General features: G+C 38.1%; 1 protein-coding gene across 6 annotated transcripts in view; it reads left to right on the forward strand.

Annotated features, from left to right (window-relative positions):
- The first annotated feature begins 4,133 nt into the window (after positions 1-4,133).
- LOC139960081 (galactose-3-O-sulfotransferase 3-like) overlaps positions 4,134-16,360 on the forward strand; it is a 36,472-nt gene continuing 24,245 nt past the window's right edge. For 2 of the 6 annotated variants that reach the window (XM_071958152.1, XM_071958150.1), the window contains exon 1: positions 4,138-4,994. The gene's annotated coding sequence lies outside the window, so the exon portion shown is untranslated. Of the gene's footprint in view, positions 4,995-16,360 lie in introns of all 6 variants that reach the window. The other 4 variants (XM_071958149.1, XM_071958151.1, XM_071958148.1 and 1 more) reach the window with 3 other exon arrangements.

A 16,360-nucleotide genomic window follows, 5' to 3' on the forward strand; every position in this document is an offset into this window, starting at 1 on the left:
GAGTTATACGCGCCATTTCGCTGCGACTTATACACGCCTACACACCATGCCTGAAGTATCCGCTGCAAAAGACAAAGAATTATTAGGCCATCTTCTTCAAACTGGACGCCACCTTTCAACTATAAGTCACTACCAGCGTTCCGTGTTGTTACCAAGCTACAGTGTATTGGCACGTATATACATCCATCATATACGGTATGTATTTGAAGTCGCCATTTTATTATCTATTATGCAAATTTACTATGCAATGTAATGCAACAAATGTATTTTGAAATGAGTATTCAAAATTATGCAGACATGGGCGAGAGCCTTTGTTTGAAGGGTAAAAGATCTGTTAGATTTCGCTAAGAATAAAGAAAATATGGCCCCGTGACGACCAATTAATAGAGCAGGAGCATAAAAATTATTAGAATCAAAGATTTCTCAAGAGGAATCAGTAGCAGGAAATCCAAAAGTTGATGCACCTAGAAAATTTGATATGTCACATTTTAACGACCAAATTGATGACTTTGATTTGAGTACACGTTGCCTCTTGTAACTGACGAATTCGTAAAGAGCAAAGCTTATCATCTTCCCTCAGTTCCCAACAAGTAGTAACAAAACGAAATCGAGGCTATGATCAAAAAGGGGGTGATTAAGAGATCAGAATCCACCGCATACGCCTATACCTGATATAGTGTTAGTTGGGGGAGCTGAAGACGGACCTAATTCGTTCTGTGTTGATTTCCAGAACTAATCCCAAACGCCAGAATATTTAATGGCTAAAGTAGCTACACCAAATTATTCCACAAAGATTGACTTAACAAAAGGCTATTGGCAGATTCCAATTGCAGAGGAAGACAAACGTATATCTAGAACCGCGTTTTTGTTGTTGTTGTTGTTGTTGTTGTTGTTGATACCAGCCTAGTCATTGGACATTTTAGGGCACTTGGTTGGAGAAGGGTTGTTAAAGCCACAACCAGAAATTTTAGAAAGATAAAAGTAAATGCCGTTGCTCCTGCTAATAAGAAAGAAGTAAGATAGTTCTTAAGCATGGCAGGGTATTACAGTCGTTTATACTCAAGTTATTCCGCCATTTCCGCACCCTTTACCGACCTTTACTTCTGTAAGCCGAACAAGGTAGAATGAGGCGAGCACAAGATATTTCTGTTAACTCGCTAAAGAGTAGACCGGGCAGTATCCGCGATTTATCGGCTTCAGTAGACAGTAAATTTAATTTTAAAATTAAATTGTAGTTTACAGTTTTTTTAAGTTACATACCGAATTTGTAAGAACAGTACCCGACATATATATATATATATATATATATACATATATATATATATATATGTATATGTATATATATATATATATATATGTATATATATATATATATATATATATATATATATATATATATATATATATATATAACAAAAACCATAATAAGAACAATAGCGTTGGGCCTTATAGGTATGTAGTTAAGGCCATACAAGATTCAGACAATCATGGCGCTGGCTTTTTGAGCCGCTGCTTGCAGTAAATTATGAAATTACATATTATTTTGTGTGTAAAAATTGAAGGAAGATGAAGCATGTTGTTGAAACAAAGGGATCTGTAACATATAAGTGTACGGCTGGCTGCATAGTCTAAAATATGACAAATGTGGCTAAAATAAAATATGAATAAAAATCAATCTTCAATTCATGCTGTTTTTGGCATCTTTAATGTCTCCTGAACCCATTCACAGTGATTATTTTCCAAATTGGCACTGATTAATTAGTGTTAATTAAGTTTAGAAATATGGTAGATGAATTCATCCATAAGAAGTAGATTTTCAGACTGGAAGGCACCACAAAATTCCTTTGAAGAAGGATATGGTGTGGCCCATAGGATCATCGAAGCCTATACTCCAACGCAAGTTGCTCTGTGTGTCCTCTGCACCCCACCCCCCCCCCCCCAAATGGTGCTTTCACTGATAACTCCTTTTAATATTTACATTCCCATATTTACATACTCGACCACACCATACTCATCCCATCCCTATCGATGCAATAGTCTGAAGAAGAGGGTAATTGGATGACATGCGAAAACATCACGGGCAAATTCAGGGACTTTTGTTTGACTAGAGCCGACAGGGGAGGGCCAGGGGCGTAGCGAGCGGGGGGGGGGTGTGGGGGGTGTCACACCCCCCCCAATAATTTGGTCGCTGTCGGCAAATTTTGGGTCTGTCGGCAAAAGGAGAAAAGGTGAAGAGAGCGGAAGGGGAAGAAAGAAGGAAAGCTGAATAGAAAAAGGAGAACGGGAGCTTCTTCCGTGCCAAATTTGACTTAAAATATGCACCAGATTGCATCTAAGGACGTTCAAACTAATTTTTCCAAAGGGGAGGGGTAGACCCCCTACCCTTAGACCCCTCCCCCATTTCAGTCACCACTTCCAGATCCGTCGGCAAATCAAATTTGACTTAAAATATGCACCAGATTGCATCTAAGGACGTTTCAAAACTAAAAATTTTCCAAAGGTGAGGGGGACACTCCCTCCCCTTAGACCACTCCCCCATTTCAGTCACCACTTCCAGATCCGTCGGCAAATCAAATTTGACTTAAAATATACATCAGATTGCATCTAAGGACGTTTCAGAACTAAAAATTAGACCCCTCCCCCATTTCAGTCACCACTTCCAGATCCGTCGGCAAATCAAATTTGACTTAAAATATACACCAGATTGCATCTAAGGACGTTTCAAAACTATAAATTTTCCAAAGGGAGGGGGACACCCCCATTTCAGTCACCACTTCCAGATCCGTCGGCAAATCAAATTTGACTTAAAATATACACCAGATTGCATCTAAGGACGTTTCGAAACTAAAAATTTTCCAAACGGGAGGGGGACACCCCCTCCCCTTAGACCCCTCCCCCATTTCAGTCACCACTTCCAGATCCGTCGGCAAATCAAATTCTCCACACCCCCTAACAAAAACCCCTTCGCTACGCCCCTGGGGAGGGCATAAACATCCAGAAAACACAACTTGTATCAGTGTAAATATTCTCCGTTCATTGAAATACAGTAGTCCAGATTGCGTTGATATAAATTCGACAGTTTATTTCCTTCGAGAAGAGTGTCGCAAGCAGAGCAAAAGTTAAGTAAGGTAAATGAGTAACTTCGGATTCTTACATATTTGTTCATGAAACGAAATATATAGGGAAACCAATCGTTTCGTTCCCTTATAAGACCCACCAGTTCGCTCTCTACAGATTCCCTCCAGGCTACATGAATAGTGTTTTTGACTACAATCTTCCTAATTGTGATGTGAAAGTGCGTCCCCTCTTTAACGGCCTTCATGTCCGCGTTAGTATTGCATGCTGCAAATATCAAAGTATACCGTGACGAAACTATAGGCCGATGCGGCCCAATGTAACACAAAAGGGGCAAAAGAATAGCATATTATTTCGATTTATTAAGGAAAAATTAAGAGTGCAAGCAGAGAGCGCCAGTGTAAGTATGCATCCTCGCAGATGAATTAAATTTGAATTGGACAAGAGCAAAGAAGTTTTGGGCTATAGAATGGGATTTCGGAATTATTGAATTAGTAGTTAAATCCGATTAAATCTATATATATATATATATATATATAGGCCTATATAATATAGGCCTATATATATATATATAGGCCTATATATATATATATATATATATATATATATATATATATATATATATATATATATATATATATATATATATATAGCAAACTAGAAATACATCAGATCAACAGTCAGATAAAATTCAACTCGTATAAGGAAGCTATATAAAGGGCCTCATCATCATCATCATCATCATCATCATCATCATCATCATCATCATCATCATCATCATCATCATCATCATCATCATCATCATCATCATCATCATCATCATCATCATCATCATCATCATCATCATCATCATCATCATCACAATCACCATCATCATCTCAATCATCATCATTATTATTTTTATTGTACTGAGAAATCTACCACGTGTATTCCGTCATATACTGCACGTTTAGTAATAATTACACATATAAAGTTGTTCATATTTGTTGAGTATGTATGTATGTGTGTATGCGTGTGTGTATGTATGTATGTATGTATTTTAGATCCTCTTACAAGCAGGAACTCGCGAAGAAGCCATCATTGGCTTATCAAAGCCGCAAGCTGACCGAAGTCAGTCTCTTAAGGCCCGGTCACACTACAGCGATATTTTATCGAAATACGGTCCGATTTTTCCGATTTAAGGCCGAAGAGTGAGGTTTGTGGTAGTGAATGTAATGAATGCAGTAGAATATTCGAATACCTACTTCAAATCTGAGGGGTTCTAGAACTGACTACATTCTGAAGTGACGTCACATCGAAAAGCGATAAAAATCGGAAGAGAAATCGGATAGCTAACCGATAAAAGGAAACGGAGTCAATATCAAAAGTTAGGAGAGGGCTATTCCACATCGGAATGGCTCAACAGATAGCAAATCAGGTCCTTTATCACTGTGGCTAGAAGACCCGAACGAAAAACTGTCTGTTTCGATTCCTCTGGGAAAATCGGATAGTATTCCGATAAAATATCGGTATAGTGTGACCGGGCCTTAAGATTCATATAACGATCATGACTATGAATTGTCACGGTCAACAAATCTATAACTGGACTCGAACTCTGGACCTTGTAATTGAAAAGGCACCGGCGTTTACCACTGAGCTAACACTACTATCGTTGTTATGATATTCGTTCAAATTAGCAAACTCGGACTGTTTGTTTGTTTAGCTTCAGTGCCATAATACAGTGGTGGCAACGTAATAACAAATTCATGGATCACCTGCTTCATTCACGATTTTACCCAGAGATCAGAGTGTCCTCGCCGCGTCACCAGAGCTAGCTTTGAAACACTGGATTCATATAGGTGATTTCAGCTGACCCAGGGCGGAAAGACCCCCTCCTTTATAGACCACTGGCCGTTTATTAAGTTGACAAGGATCTTTAGGTAAGAAATACAACAAGTATGATAAGAAACAAGATAGGCGTTGTGAATCGTCTTGGTGCCAATTAATCAATATAACATCAGGACGGGGTATTTCATTCCATTTTATTCGGAAAAATAAAGTGTATACTCTTTATTCGAGAAAATATATTGGAATTACGAAATTTACATCATAGTTTTGATCTGTATATATATATATATATATATATATATATATATATATATATATATATATATATATATATATATATTCATGTCAGATACTGTTCTTACAAATTTGGTATGTAATTTAAAAAAATGTAAACTACAGCTCAACTGAAATGAAAAATTAAATTTTATGTATCCACAGAATTATTGAAACAGTGCTGACAAAAAGCAAAAAGTCAGGAAAAGATAAGCATCTCAAGAAACTGAAAGGACACGCAAAGGATTCACTTCCAACTTAATTCACACGATTTGTCAATAACGAGTAATAGTCTCAGTCATTTAAGTTAACAGTGAAATTATTGAAAATGAAACAGGGAATACCAAGTAGCTGGAAATCAGTTTTGCCCCTCTTTCCTTCTTTTGTTATTGTTTAATCATGTGTGCTTGGCAACAAGATTTCACTCCTAAAGAGGAAATGTGCTCAAAGAACATACTCGCTCAAAATGCTGCTAGCTAGGAGATGATAGCATAAGCCACCATAAACCACAAATAACAACTATATATAAATATTAGTGAAACAGATATGTATAATGATGTTTGTATGTTTGGTAGGGTGGGGATGGGAGGGGGTTGGGGAGGGGGGAGGGAGTTGGGAACACTGACACCAGTGTCATCATTAGGCCATGCTATTAAAGAGCTTCAGTATAGTGTTAGATTAACACACACATACACAAAAAAAACATTACAGAATATAAACATTTACGGTGTTTTTTTTTTGGGGGGGTTGGAGGGGGAGGGCGCGGCAGATTGCTGGCCAAGACCGTTCGTTAATTTCAAACAATAGTGATTCTATTTTCTCATTATAGTCGTTGGGGGAAAGGTGCGTCAATTTGCTTCTCAAAGTATAAAGGGGTGCATGGGGGACACTTAAGCTGACAGGGATTCTAATTTAGTGCCATCTTTGGACGGTGTGGGTGTCCAAGCACAGATAGGTAAAATTCGATACGTAAGAAACTTTCCTGCGCCTTTTCAAAGCCCTATTAATACTTATTTTGGCAAATGCTTAGACCAGTGTGTTGGCGCCTATAACTGTTTTGTGAGAGAATACAGGTTATTAGGAGGGGAGATAAATTCTGTATATAGTGACCATCCAATATTAGGACTCCGAACCCTAAATTGTTGGAAGCATGAAATGCATTAGTGTCTGTCCCCTCCCTTACAAAGAAGGGGGAATGGCCCCGCCCTTAATCCCCTACCCTAATCGCCGTCCAATCCGCATGAAGACGTAACACGAAGTTCTTCTGTTCGAAGTAATATTCTGGAACGAAAATACAGATACCTTTTTGAATTTAAATATTTTGGTACCAATTTCGAACAGATTTATAATACGTGGGTAAAGTGATCGAATTGTTTGTACATTGTATTTGAGATCAAACTTAAAATTGATAAATTTATTTTAAAAATATAGCCTAACGTCCACCAGCGGTATACCAAATGCCGTGGGTAAACATTGTTCATATTTGCTGAAGGGGTCAATTTTGACAGGACACACAACAGCCGCAAAGGAAATGTTTGAATACGACATGTAATTGATTAATTTTCTGTATTATTTACCTTCCTATGAGATTAATGCCGGGTGGTCTGTTGAATGAGGCTTAAACAACTAAATGAGCAACACAATTTATATGACTGAGTATGAAATATGAAAGGTTGTGATTAAGTGAACGATTCAACTATTGGAGGTGTACTTCAACTTGTCAAGGTATAGTTTCCTCAGGACTCTTACTTCTCTTCCCTAATAGCTTCATTAATCCCAGTGATTACTCAATGATTCCCAAATTTAAAATGGAAATTTTCAATCGAAAATTGTGTAAATATTCAAGAGCACGTTGGTCCAAACGGAATATTATATACAAGTATACTGTGCATTCTTATCGTGGCACGTATATATATAATATAAGGTCGCTTTATTGATCGCCCATGAAGCTTAACTAATATATCTACACTGCCCAGCAAGCAGTTGGCATGTGAAATATATTCATAAATCGATTTTTTTTTTCACCACTGAATTTACGATACAAATTTTCGCATTTTACGTAATGTAACACATTTCAGTCAATATGCGCCAGCAAAGGTTTGGGGAGGTGGGTTGAGGCTTGTTCACTAAATGCAGGTCGAAAACGCGGAAAATGTGTTTGTCAATATGCGCATGGATGGAGTGGGGATATGAGACTTTTTTTCAGTTAATGCAGTTCTAAAACGCGGAAATGTTTTTTTTTTTTTTACAATGGCGAAACTAGATGATATTGTCAAGAGAGGGTGAAGAAGTTTTCTGGCGCATTTCATCTGAACCCAGCCACGGTAAAATAACGTGTTTCAACGAGGTTTAACGTTGTTCCCAGTTGAACCTGATATTGTTATCAAACGTCCTGTATGCCAATAACACTAAGTTAAAGTAGCTAAAGTTTTTTTTAAGAAATATTTCATGTTTATCGATTCCCGCGGTTTCCGCGTTTTCGACCTGGCCTTAGGCCAACTAAGCCTTAATTGATGAACATGACATGGACCTACTGTAAATATACATTGAACGCCTAGCCTATCATGAGGAGTGCCGTGTGCTCAAAAAGACGAACTGAATGTAATTTGTCGATAATTTATCTAGTGTAAGCAGCAGTCGATCTTCACCTAAATTATTTTATTAAATTATTTTATTTTGTTACATAATTTCGCCATCTTACAATACCTTCAAATCTGCAAAATATGCGCCTTCGCTGATCGGCAATTATTTTCACAAACAGTTGTTCGATTGCTCAGTAGGCGAGACAGTTTGGCGCAAATTAGTTGATATGATTCGAGTGTGCGAACCGGCCGGGAAACATTGATTCACTCTCATCTTTGTTGCCAAAACTAAGAGGTCATCGACTTTTCATCTGTTGTGTTAAAACTTACATATTTTATTTTGTAAGATAGTTCGGCTTTTTTTGGAGGGTCGCGTGTTGAAATATTTGTGCCGCATTTTTGTGATAAAGTGAACGAGGATAGATATCTGTATATATCCACAACAACAGTTTGTGCAAATACGGTAAGTTTCTCTAAGATAACGTAAATCTAAAAAACAAACTTTCCTGTAGTGACACGGACGAAATTCTGCAAATGAACAGAAAACTGTTGTAGTTTTACAATTATTTTTAACAGTGTGCAATTTCTGATCCTAAACAAAAGTTTGCTAAAGTTTATCTGCAATTAAGTTGTTGGTTCCAACAGATAATTGTTGATATCACCAAGCCGAGTAAATCGATTACCGGTCTATACATCTGTTTTGTTCTCAGTCACTCTTCTATTATGTAAATTGAGTGTCAATTGTGAAAATAATTAAGTTGTGCTCTACACATAGGCGTAGGAGCCCATTTTTTCAACATGTTAATGTCATAATGTGCATATCGTATATGCATGCATCGGTTATTACATCGCATGCCAATAACATACAATCATTTGCCGTGTTATTACCCTTCCATATTAGTTAGATTTTTTTGGGAAGTCGTTACAATAATAATGATAATAATAATATCAGTTTAACCATTGAAAAATACATTGAAAATTATTTTTCTTTCAGTAAGTGCCCGAATTTTCACCAAAAAGTTTGGTTGGGGGTCTGCAGCCCCCACCCCCCCCCCCCGCCTTTTACGCCTATGCCGCTCTACAGGTAGGTCTTTGCACACCAGCTACACATGTAAACAAACTTTTATGATCTGTCATATCAGAAAAGATGGTTAGAAACGATTTCGAGAATGTAGTTTTGGTAAACAGTCTGGTAACTGAAGATATACGTGCACCGAGGACGGACGGGAACAAGATGGGTATAAGATCGTCGATTACAATCGGTTACAGTAATAAGGGCGACACCAGAGATATAGAGACACTGTCGATTTATTAAACAAGGAAAAACAGCCTCTGAAATATGTGAAATAAAATATATATGAGAACAGGAATAGAAACATGTACAACAATATAATATGATATTAGTGCCCTGAGCACAGATACATGTAGGCCCTTTGTCACCCAGGCAGGAAGGATTGCATATCTTTAGCTATTTGTCCATGTACCCCCCCCCCCCCCCCCAAAAAAAAGAGCGGAAAATATTGCGAATACCAAGCCTTTCATGGGCACTAGATAACCACATCTTTATCCGTTAACAAGTGCTTAAAAACTAATATATGAAATAATTATCTAAATGATCATCCCATAACTATTCATAAATCATAATGATCAAGCAATGAGTATATAGTCAATTTAACCGATCACCGCATCTCGGGTGGGAGTACATCTTAACTCACAAGATTAGAACACTAGTTCAAATCCATGAACGAATTCATGTAGAATGAAAGGAACGTATAGCACGTGAGTTAGCACCCTCATAATTTGTCATGTGATCACCACAGACCATATTATATGCACTAGAATAACCCATTATCCAATCTGAAATGGCATTCTCTTGGACTATCATGAACCAGCAATCCATGAATTATCAATACCATGAACAAAATGTAAGTAGCCTACGAATAAATGCAACATGATTAACGTCAAATTTGAATATTAAAGTGAGCACCAAAATAACTGTTATACAACTGAAAATATCTTTAACATGAAACACAATATAACGGTAATATGTCACAACAGCAATACTCATTGCATGGACCACAATTCATGGTACACGCTTTGTACTATTTATACCCATGTTCCAAATGTCACAAGACATTAACCGTGGGCCTAACTATCATCGAGGAAACACTACGGTACCTCTCAATATCAAACAGTGGTATACAATAACATTTTAATGAACCTAACATACGTTATTCGGTATATACATAGTGTTAACTTGTTAGAGAATGATATCATATAATAATGGAAATCAACTGTACTCTGTGTCCAAATATTTCACACTCGCCAACCGGTAATAGCTAGTAGGCAATATCTGGGAACTCAGTTAAGAACCACTTATTGTAAATAACCGCCTATATGTACTCACCAACCCAAACGAAACCATTTTAGCAGCGGATCCTGTACCTGGGATGACAGTGGCCTACAGTACAAAGTTTGATGACACAGAACCTATACCAAACAAGTATGTACACAAATAATATATAAATACCAATCCACCCTCAATTGGTAGGAAAGAACCTCTGTATATATAATTGCTGCAAAATAATAGCCATACTAATTACACCTACGTCTACAGTATAACAATTAACATGAAACAATGTACAGTACATTTTCTTCTTCAGAGTTAACTTCGATAACAAACTATAGATCAGACTTGATCAAACTTGAAACAACATTCATAATCAGTAAATCCTCAACTAGTCTTTCATAACTCTTACTAGAATCGCCCCATGATCCATGTATGGGACCATGTAGTCGGTAACTGCATCGTAACAACTCTTTGTTTTCCCTCTCTTAACAACATGTTGGCCATTCATTGAACATCAACCCATTTAATATGTCTCATGCAGCGGCGTATCCAGGATTTTCTAACCCGGGGGGGGGGCGCAAAGTACTATCTAAGCGGAGCGCCACCATCTTGGCGATGTCTTGGCGTTTTCCTTCTACTCTCTCCTTTTCTCCCTTTCTTCTTTTTCTCTCTTTCTTCTTTTTCTTTTCCCTTCCTTTCTCTCCTTCCTCCTCTTTTTTCTCCCTCTTTTTTCCCTTTCTTCTCTTTTCTTTTTCTCTCCTCTTTTTCTTACCCGGGGGGCGCACGCCCCAACGCCTCTCCCTGGATACGCGCCTGAGAGTGTATGTTCAGCTGGCATTCACCAGCCAGCCATGTAGATGATGAAGGGGGCTAGTAGTCCCAATATTGTGATATTGAGCCTTATGTTGTGGGCGGAGGTCATATATTCGTTGAGTTCACCAGGGGTCAAATTGTGGAAACCATTGTTTATCACAATATTTTAACAAGGACAGATGTCATATTTAGTATTTTGATGTATCACATTTAGTACAAGAAGCCAGTTGTTGAGGTCAATGGTCATTTCAGGACAGCCTGTGTCATTGTGAATTATTGTTTGTCACATCACACTGCTTTTCACTGTATAACTAAGATCAAAATGACATCTATATGATCACCGTTTTATCTTTGTAACCATAACTTTGAAACAGCTTTGAACGATGAAAGGATCTAATTGAAATGGAGTTATATTGTGAGAATTACCGTATACACACAGTCTCTATATAAATTACAAATCCACTATCGTTTATGCTAAAGAATCTACCATATGACGAACAGCAGCAACCAATCAAAGCATTGGCTTCATATGATTTGCTTTAAACAAGAAGATATTCATTGTATGTGTGGCTAAATGTGTAAGACTGCATTGACTCCTTACATAAGTGCTCATTCTGGACACTCAAAGAGTAAACTTCAGAAATAAGAGATTTGCCAAGACCAAGCAAGATGATATACCAACTTGGAATTGGTCTAAAGTCCGAGTGCAGAAAACTGGACTCGAGTGTATATTACACATTTCTTTGTGGGTATACTGTACGGGTGGGATCTACATTAAATACGTGTTTGTTGCCACATTGTTCAGTTCAGTGGTGTTGTTATAGTTTGTTGTGTAGGGCAATCAATCTTGTAAAGCTTTATACAACAGACACATCCCTACCTGTGATCCATTGATTAACGGTAAACTGTAACCGTGGGTGCTTTTTTGTTTTTTAAATTATGTGATGCAACTTACCAGGTAGAAACAATTAAACACAAGAACACTGTGATACAACAAATTTGATCACATTGTTAGTAACAGATGATGAAGCCACAAATGAAAGTATGAGTTCATGTATAAGAATTCAAAATAATAACAATCTTGGAAGCTAGGAAAGTTTTAAAGAAAATGGTTACACATCTCTAAAAGAGTAATGGCGTTCCGTTATAACAATTCCTCATTCATATAAACACTTAATAGACATGCCGTTTTAACTGCAACTTTTAACCAGGGAGTTGAAAAAAATATTCATCTGTTTGCACAAATCGTAGATATAACCCTCAGTGTCAACGTGTAAATTGTGTAAACAAGAGTACAACGACACATGATTCGGTATTTGAGCAGGTTTCCAGTAACATGTTTTCGTACTTTTTGGAATAATATCTTTCTTTCTTTCTTTTCAAAAAACCGCAACTTCTCAAAAGAACCAAAATTTCTTCCAATCCTTTGTATAGATGATTGAATTTGTTTCAAAACAAATAAAAAATAAATGATAACAATCAACCGCAAAGTAGAAGGTTAAAAACACTCCCGTTACAAAGAAGTTTCATGCTGAAAGCAGTCAATGATGCGTTTCCAAATTTCCTGTGATTTGTTTGGCTAATAGTCCCTACCATTGTCTGCAAGCATTTTTGCACATATCGTGCTCAATAAACACAACGTATTATGTTTTAATAACTTATTTATATAGCGCATTATACTGACGGTCTCAATGCAACTAATTGTAACGTTGCTGTCCCGTGTAGAGATAGCAAAGTTTGTAGTATATAGGCTCTCATGTGTGTGCACTCTCAAATATCACAACGTGTATGGTTGGCCACAGTCAGGGGCGTATCCAGGGGGGGGGGGGCGCAACAGGCGCGCGCCCCCCCTATTGGCCGTCACCAAAAAAAAAAAATTAGCAAAAAAAAAAAAAAAAATTGATGACGACCTTTATGTGAGATGTCGGTGATCGCTCAACCCCCCCCCCCTCCCGTATGCTTTATTTTTTGTTTGCCAAAAAAAGGTTCTGGCGAAGTTCGGCGGCGTAATAGTTTTAGAAACATAGATGGTAATTGTGTTTGTATTATCACTATAAACGCTAAATGACATGCCAGCCATACTAAATTGTGCATTTTGTGTCCATATTTACTGGAAATGTTGCTTATTATTAAGGTCGAAAAATGGATCACATATGGCCATGGGCGGCGATCCTAGGTGGAGGGGGGATATATCCCCCCATGAAATGGGTGGAGGGGATGTAATGCACCATATCTCCCCCCCCCCCCCACCAAATGCCAGGGATAAGAATATTTTCATGCCCACATTTATGCATCTTCGTTAATGTACGGCTCTTTTTTAGCTTCATTTCTCGCCTACCATAAACGCAGTGCGATCTTTTCAAATAAAGCGTCTTTATAAAGCAAAAATAGTTGACTGTAGGCTTCATTGGCCCTATAACAACAAAATGTATTATTTCGCCCACGGTATTGATATAGTACATATATGCACCCTCATAGTATTCATATAGGCCCTATAGTAGGCCTACACACGTACATGTTCCCTCGAACAGCTGAGAATCTCATGTAACCAGGGTAATGCTTAATACACGTTTCACCTGGATGCCCTAGCAATCGGTACCTAGGAATGTAACTATGTGTAATTGTGTATTGCATGTGTATAGGCCTATAATAGCCTGCATGAGGCCATTTTCTTCATCGAATAATATAACAGAGCTCTCGAACATTCTAACGTTGCGCCTGAAACAAGATTGACAGGGGCAATTTTCCCAAACTAACACCCGAAATTAAAAAAAATGTATTTTGGATCCTGATTATGAGATATTTCGGACATGACATCCCTATTTTAAAATTGGGTATATGCCGCTTGGAAACCTCGGGAAGTGCCGTTTCCGGCCATCTAGAGGGTTTGTTAATCCCAAAATTTTCTTGTACGCTTCGCGCCAACTCATGGTGGCGCTACGCTTAGATAGTCAACAGGGTCATATCCCCCCCCCCCCCCACTCGGCGTTCCGTTATAACAATTCCTCATTCATATAAACACTTAATAGACATGCCGTTTTAACTGCAACTTTTAACCAGGGAGTTGAAAAAAATATTCATCTGTTTGCACAAATCGTAGATATAACCCTCAGTGTCAACGTGTAAATTGTGTAAACAAGAGTACAACGACACATGATTCGGTATTTGAGCCGGTTTCCAGTAACATGTTTTCGTACTTTTTGGAATAATATCTTTCTTTCTTTCTTTTCAAAAAACCGCAACTTCTCAAAAGAACCAAAATTTCTTCCAATCCTTTGTATAGATGATTGAATTTGTTTCAAAACAAATAAAAAATAAATGATAACAATCAACCGCAAAGTAGAAGGTTAAAAACACTCCCGTTACAAAGAAGTTTCATGCTGAAAGCAGTCAATGATGCGTTTCCAAATTTCCTGTGATTTGTTTGGCTAATAGTCCCTACCATTGTCTGCAAGCATTTTTGCACATATCGTGCTCAATAAACACAACGTATTATGTTTTAATAACTTATTTATATAGCGCATTATACTGACGGTCTCAATGCAACTAATTGTAACGTTGCTGTCCCGTGTAGAGATAGCAAAGTTTGTAGTATATAGGCTCTCATGTGTGTGCACTCTCAAATATCACAACGTGTATGGTTGGCCACAGTCAGGGGCGTATCCAGGGGGGGCGCAACAGGCGCGCGCCCCCCCTATTGGCCGTCACCAAAAAAAAAAAATTAGCAAAAAAAAAAAAAAAAATTGATGACGACCTTTATGTGAGATGTCGGTGATCGCTCAACCCCCCCCCCCCCTCCCGTATGCTTTATTTTTTGTTTGCCAAAAAAAGGTTCTGGCGAAGTTCGGCGGCGTAATAGTTTTAGAAACATAGATGGTAATTGTGTTTGTATTATCACTATAAACGCTAAATGACATGCCAGCCATACTAAATTGTGCATTTTGTGTCCATATTTACTGGAAATGTTGCTTATTATTAAGGTCGAAAAATGGATCACATATGGCCATGGGCGGCGATCCTAGGTGGAGGGGGGATATATCCCCCCATGAAAATGGGTGGAGGGGATGTAATGCACCATATCTCCCCCCCCCCCCACCAAATGCCAGGGATAAGAATATTTTCATGCCTACATTTATGCATCTTCGTTAATGTACGGCTCTTTTTTAGCTTCATTTCTCGCCTACCATAAACGCAGTGCGATCTTTTCAAATAAAGCGTCTTTATAAAGCAAAAATAGTTGACTGTAGGCTTCATTGGCCCTATAACAACAAAATGTATTATTTCGCCCACGGTATTGATATAGTACATATATGCACCCTCATAGTATTCATATAGGCCCTATAGTAGGCCTACACACGTACATGTTCCCTCGAACAGCTGAGAATCTCATGTAACCAGGGTAATGCTTAATACACGTTTCACCTGGATGCCCTAGCAATCGGTACCTAGGAATGTAACTATGTGTAATTGTGTATTGCATGTGTATAGGCCTATAATAGCCTGCATGAGGCCATTTTCTTCATCGAATAATATAACAGAGCTCTCGAACATTCTAACGTTGCGCCTGAAACAAGATTGACAGGGGCAATTTTCCCAAACTAACACCCGAAATTAAAAAAAATGTATTTTGGATCCTGATTATGAGATATTTCGGACATGACATCCCTATTTTAAAATTGGGTATATGCCGCTTGGAAACCTCGGGAAGTGCCGTTTCCGGCCATCTAGAGGGTTTGTTAATCCCAAAATTTTCTTGTACGCTTCGCGCCAACTCATGGTGGCGCTACGCTTAGATAGTCAACAGGGTCATATCCCCCCCCCCCCCACTCGGAAGTACGGATCGCCGCCCATGCATGTGACACCATTTTGCATTTCAGCCCTTCTTTGAAAGCAAAAATTGTACACCCCTCCCCTTAGACCCATCCCCCAGGACGGCGATGATTCATGCCTGGCGCCCCCCCTATTGGAAAATCCTGGATACGCCCCTGCACAGTGGACAAAATTTAGAAATTATGACGACATATCAGAGGGCAGGACTTTTTTATGTCTACATAAAATTGATTTGATGTGGACATAAATTCAAATTAATGCTGGCATATATTAAAATAATGCTGGCACCGTACCGTACCAGTTGCGTACTGATAATTCAGTTGGCACCTTCCTCTTCAATCTGTTTCAATCTGTGTGAATATTAATGTACATTTAAAGAGTTGTGTCTGTATTGCATGTATGGGCTACCACATTATGTCAAAATATTCTTGCTATGAGTTGCACTTCTCTTTATATAGTAAGTACACCTTGTAAAGGGTTTCAGTGCAAACACATGAATTTATTTGTAATCTAAGATAATACATATAATATTAATGTCCCCACGCTTCCATAGGCATGAGTTGTATAATTTGCATTTATGATTTTCAATATGCATATTATAAACCTATAA

This window comes from Apostichopus japonicus, chromosome 19, assembly GCF_037975245.1.
Source record: "Apostichopus japonicus isolate 1M-3 chromosome 19, ASM3797524v1, whole genome shotgun sequence".
NCBI classification, from domain to species: domain Eukaryota; kingdom Metazoa; phylum Echinodermata; class Holothuroidea; order Aspidochirotida; family Stichopodidae; genus Apostichopus; species Apostichopus japonicus.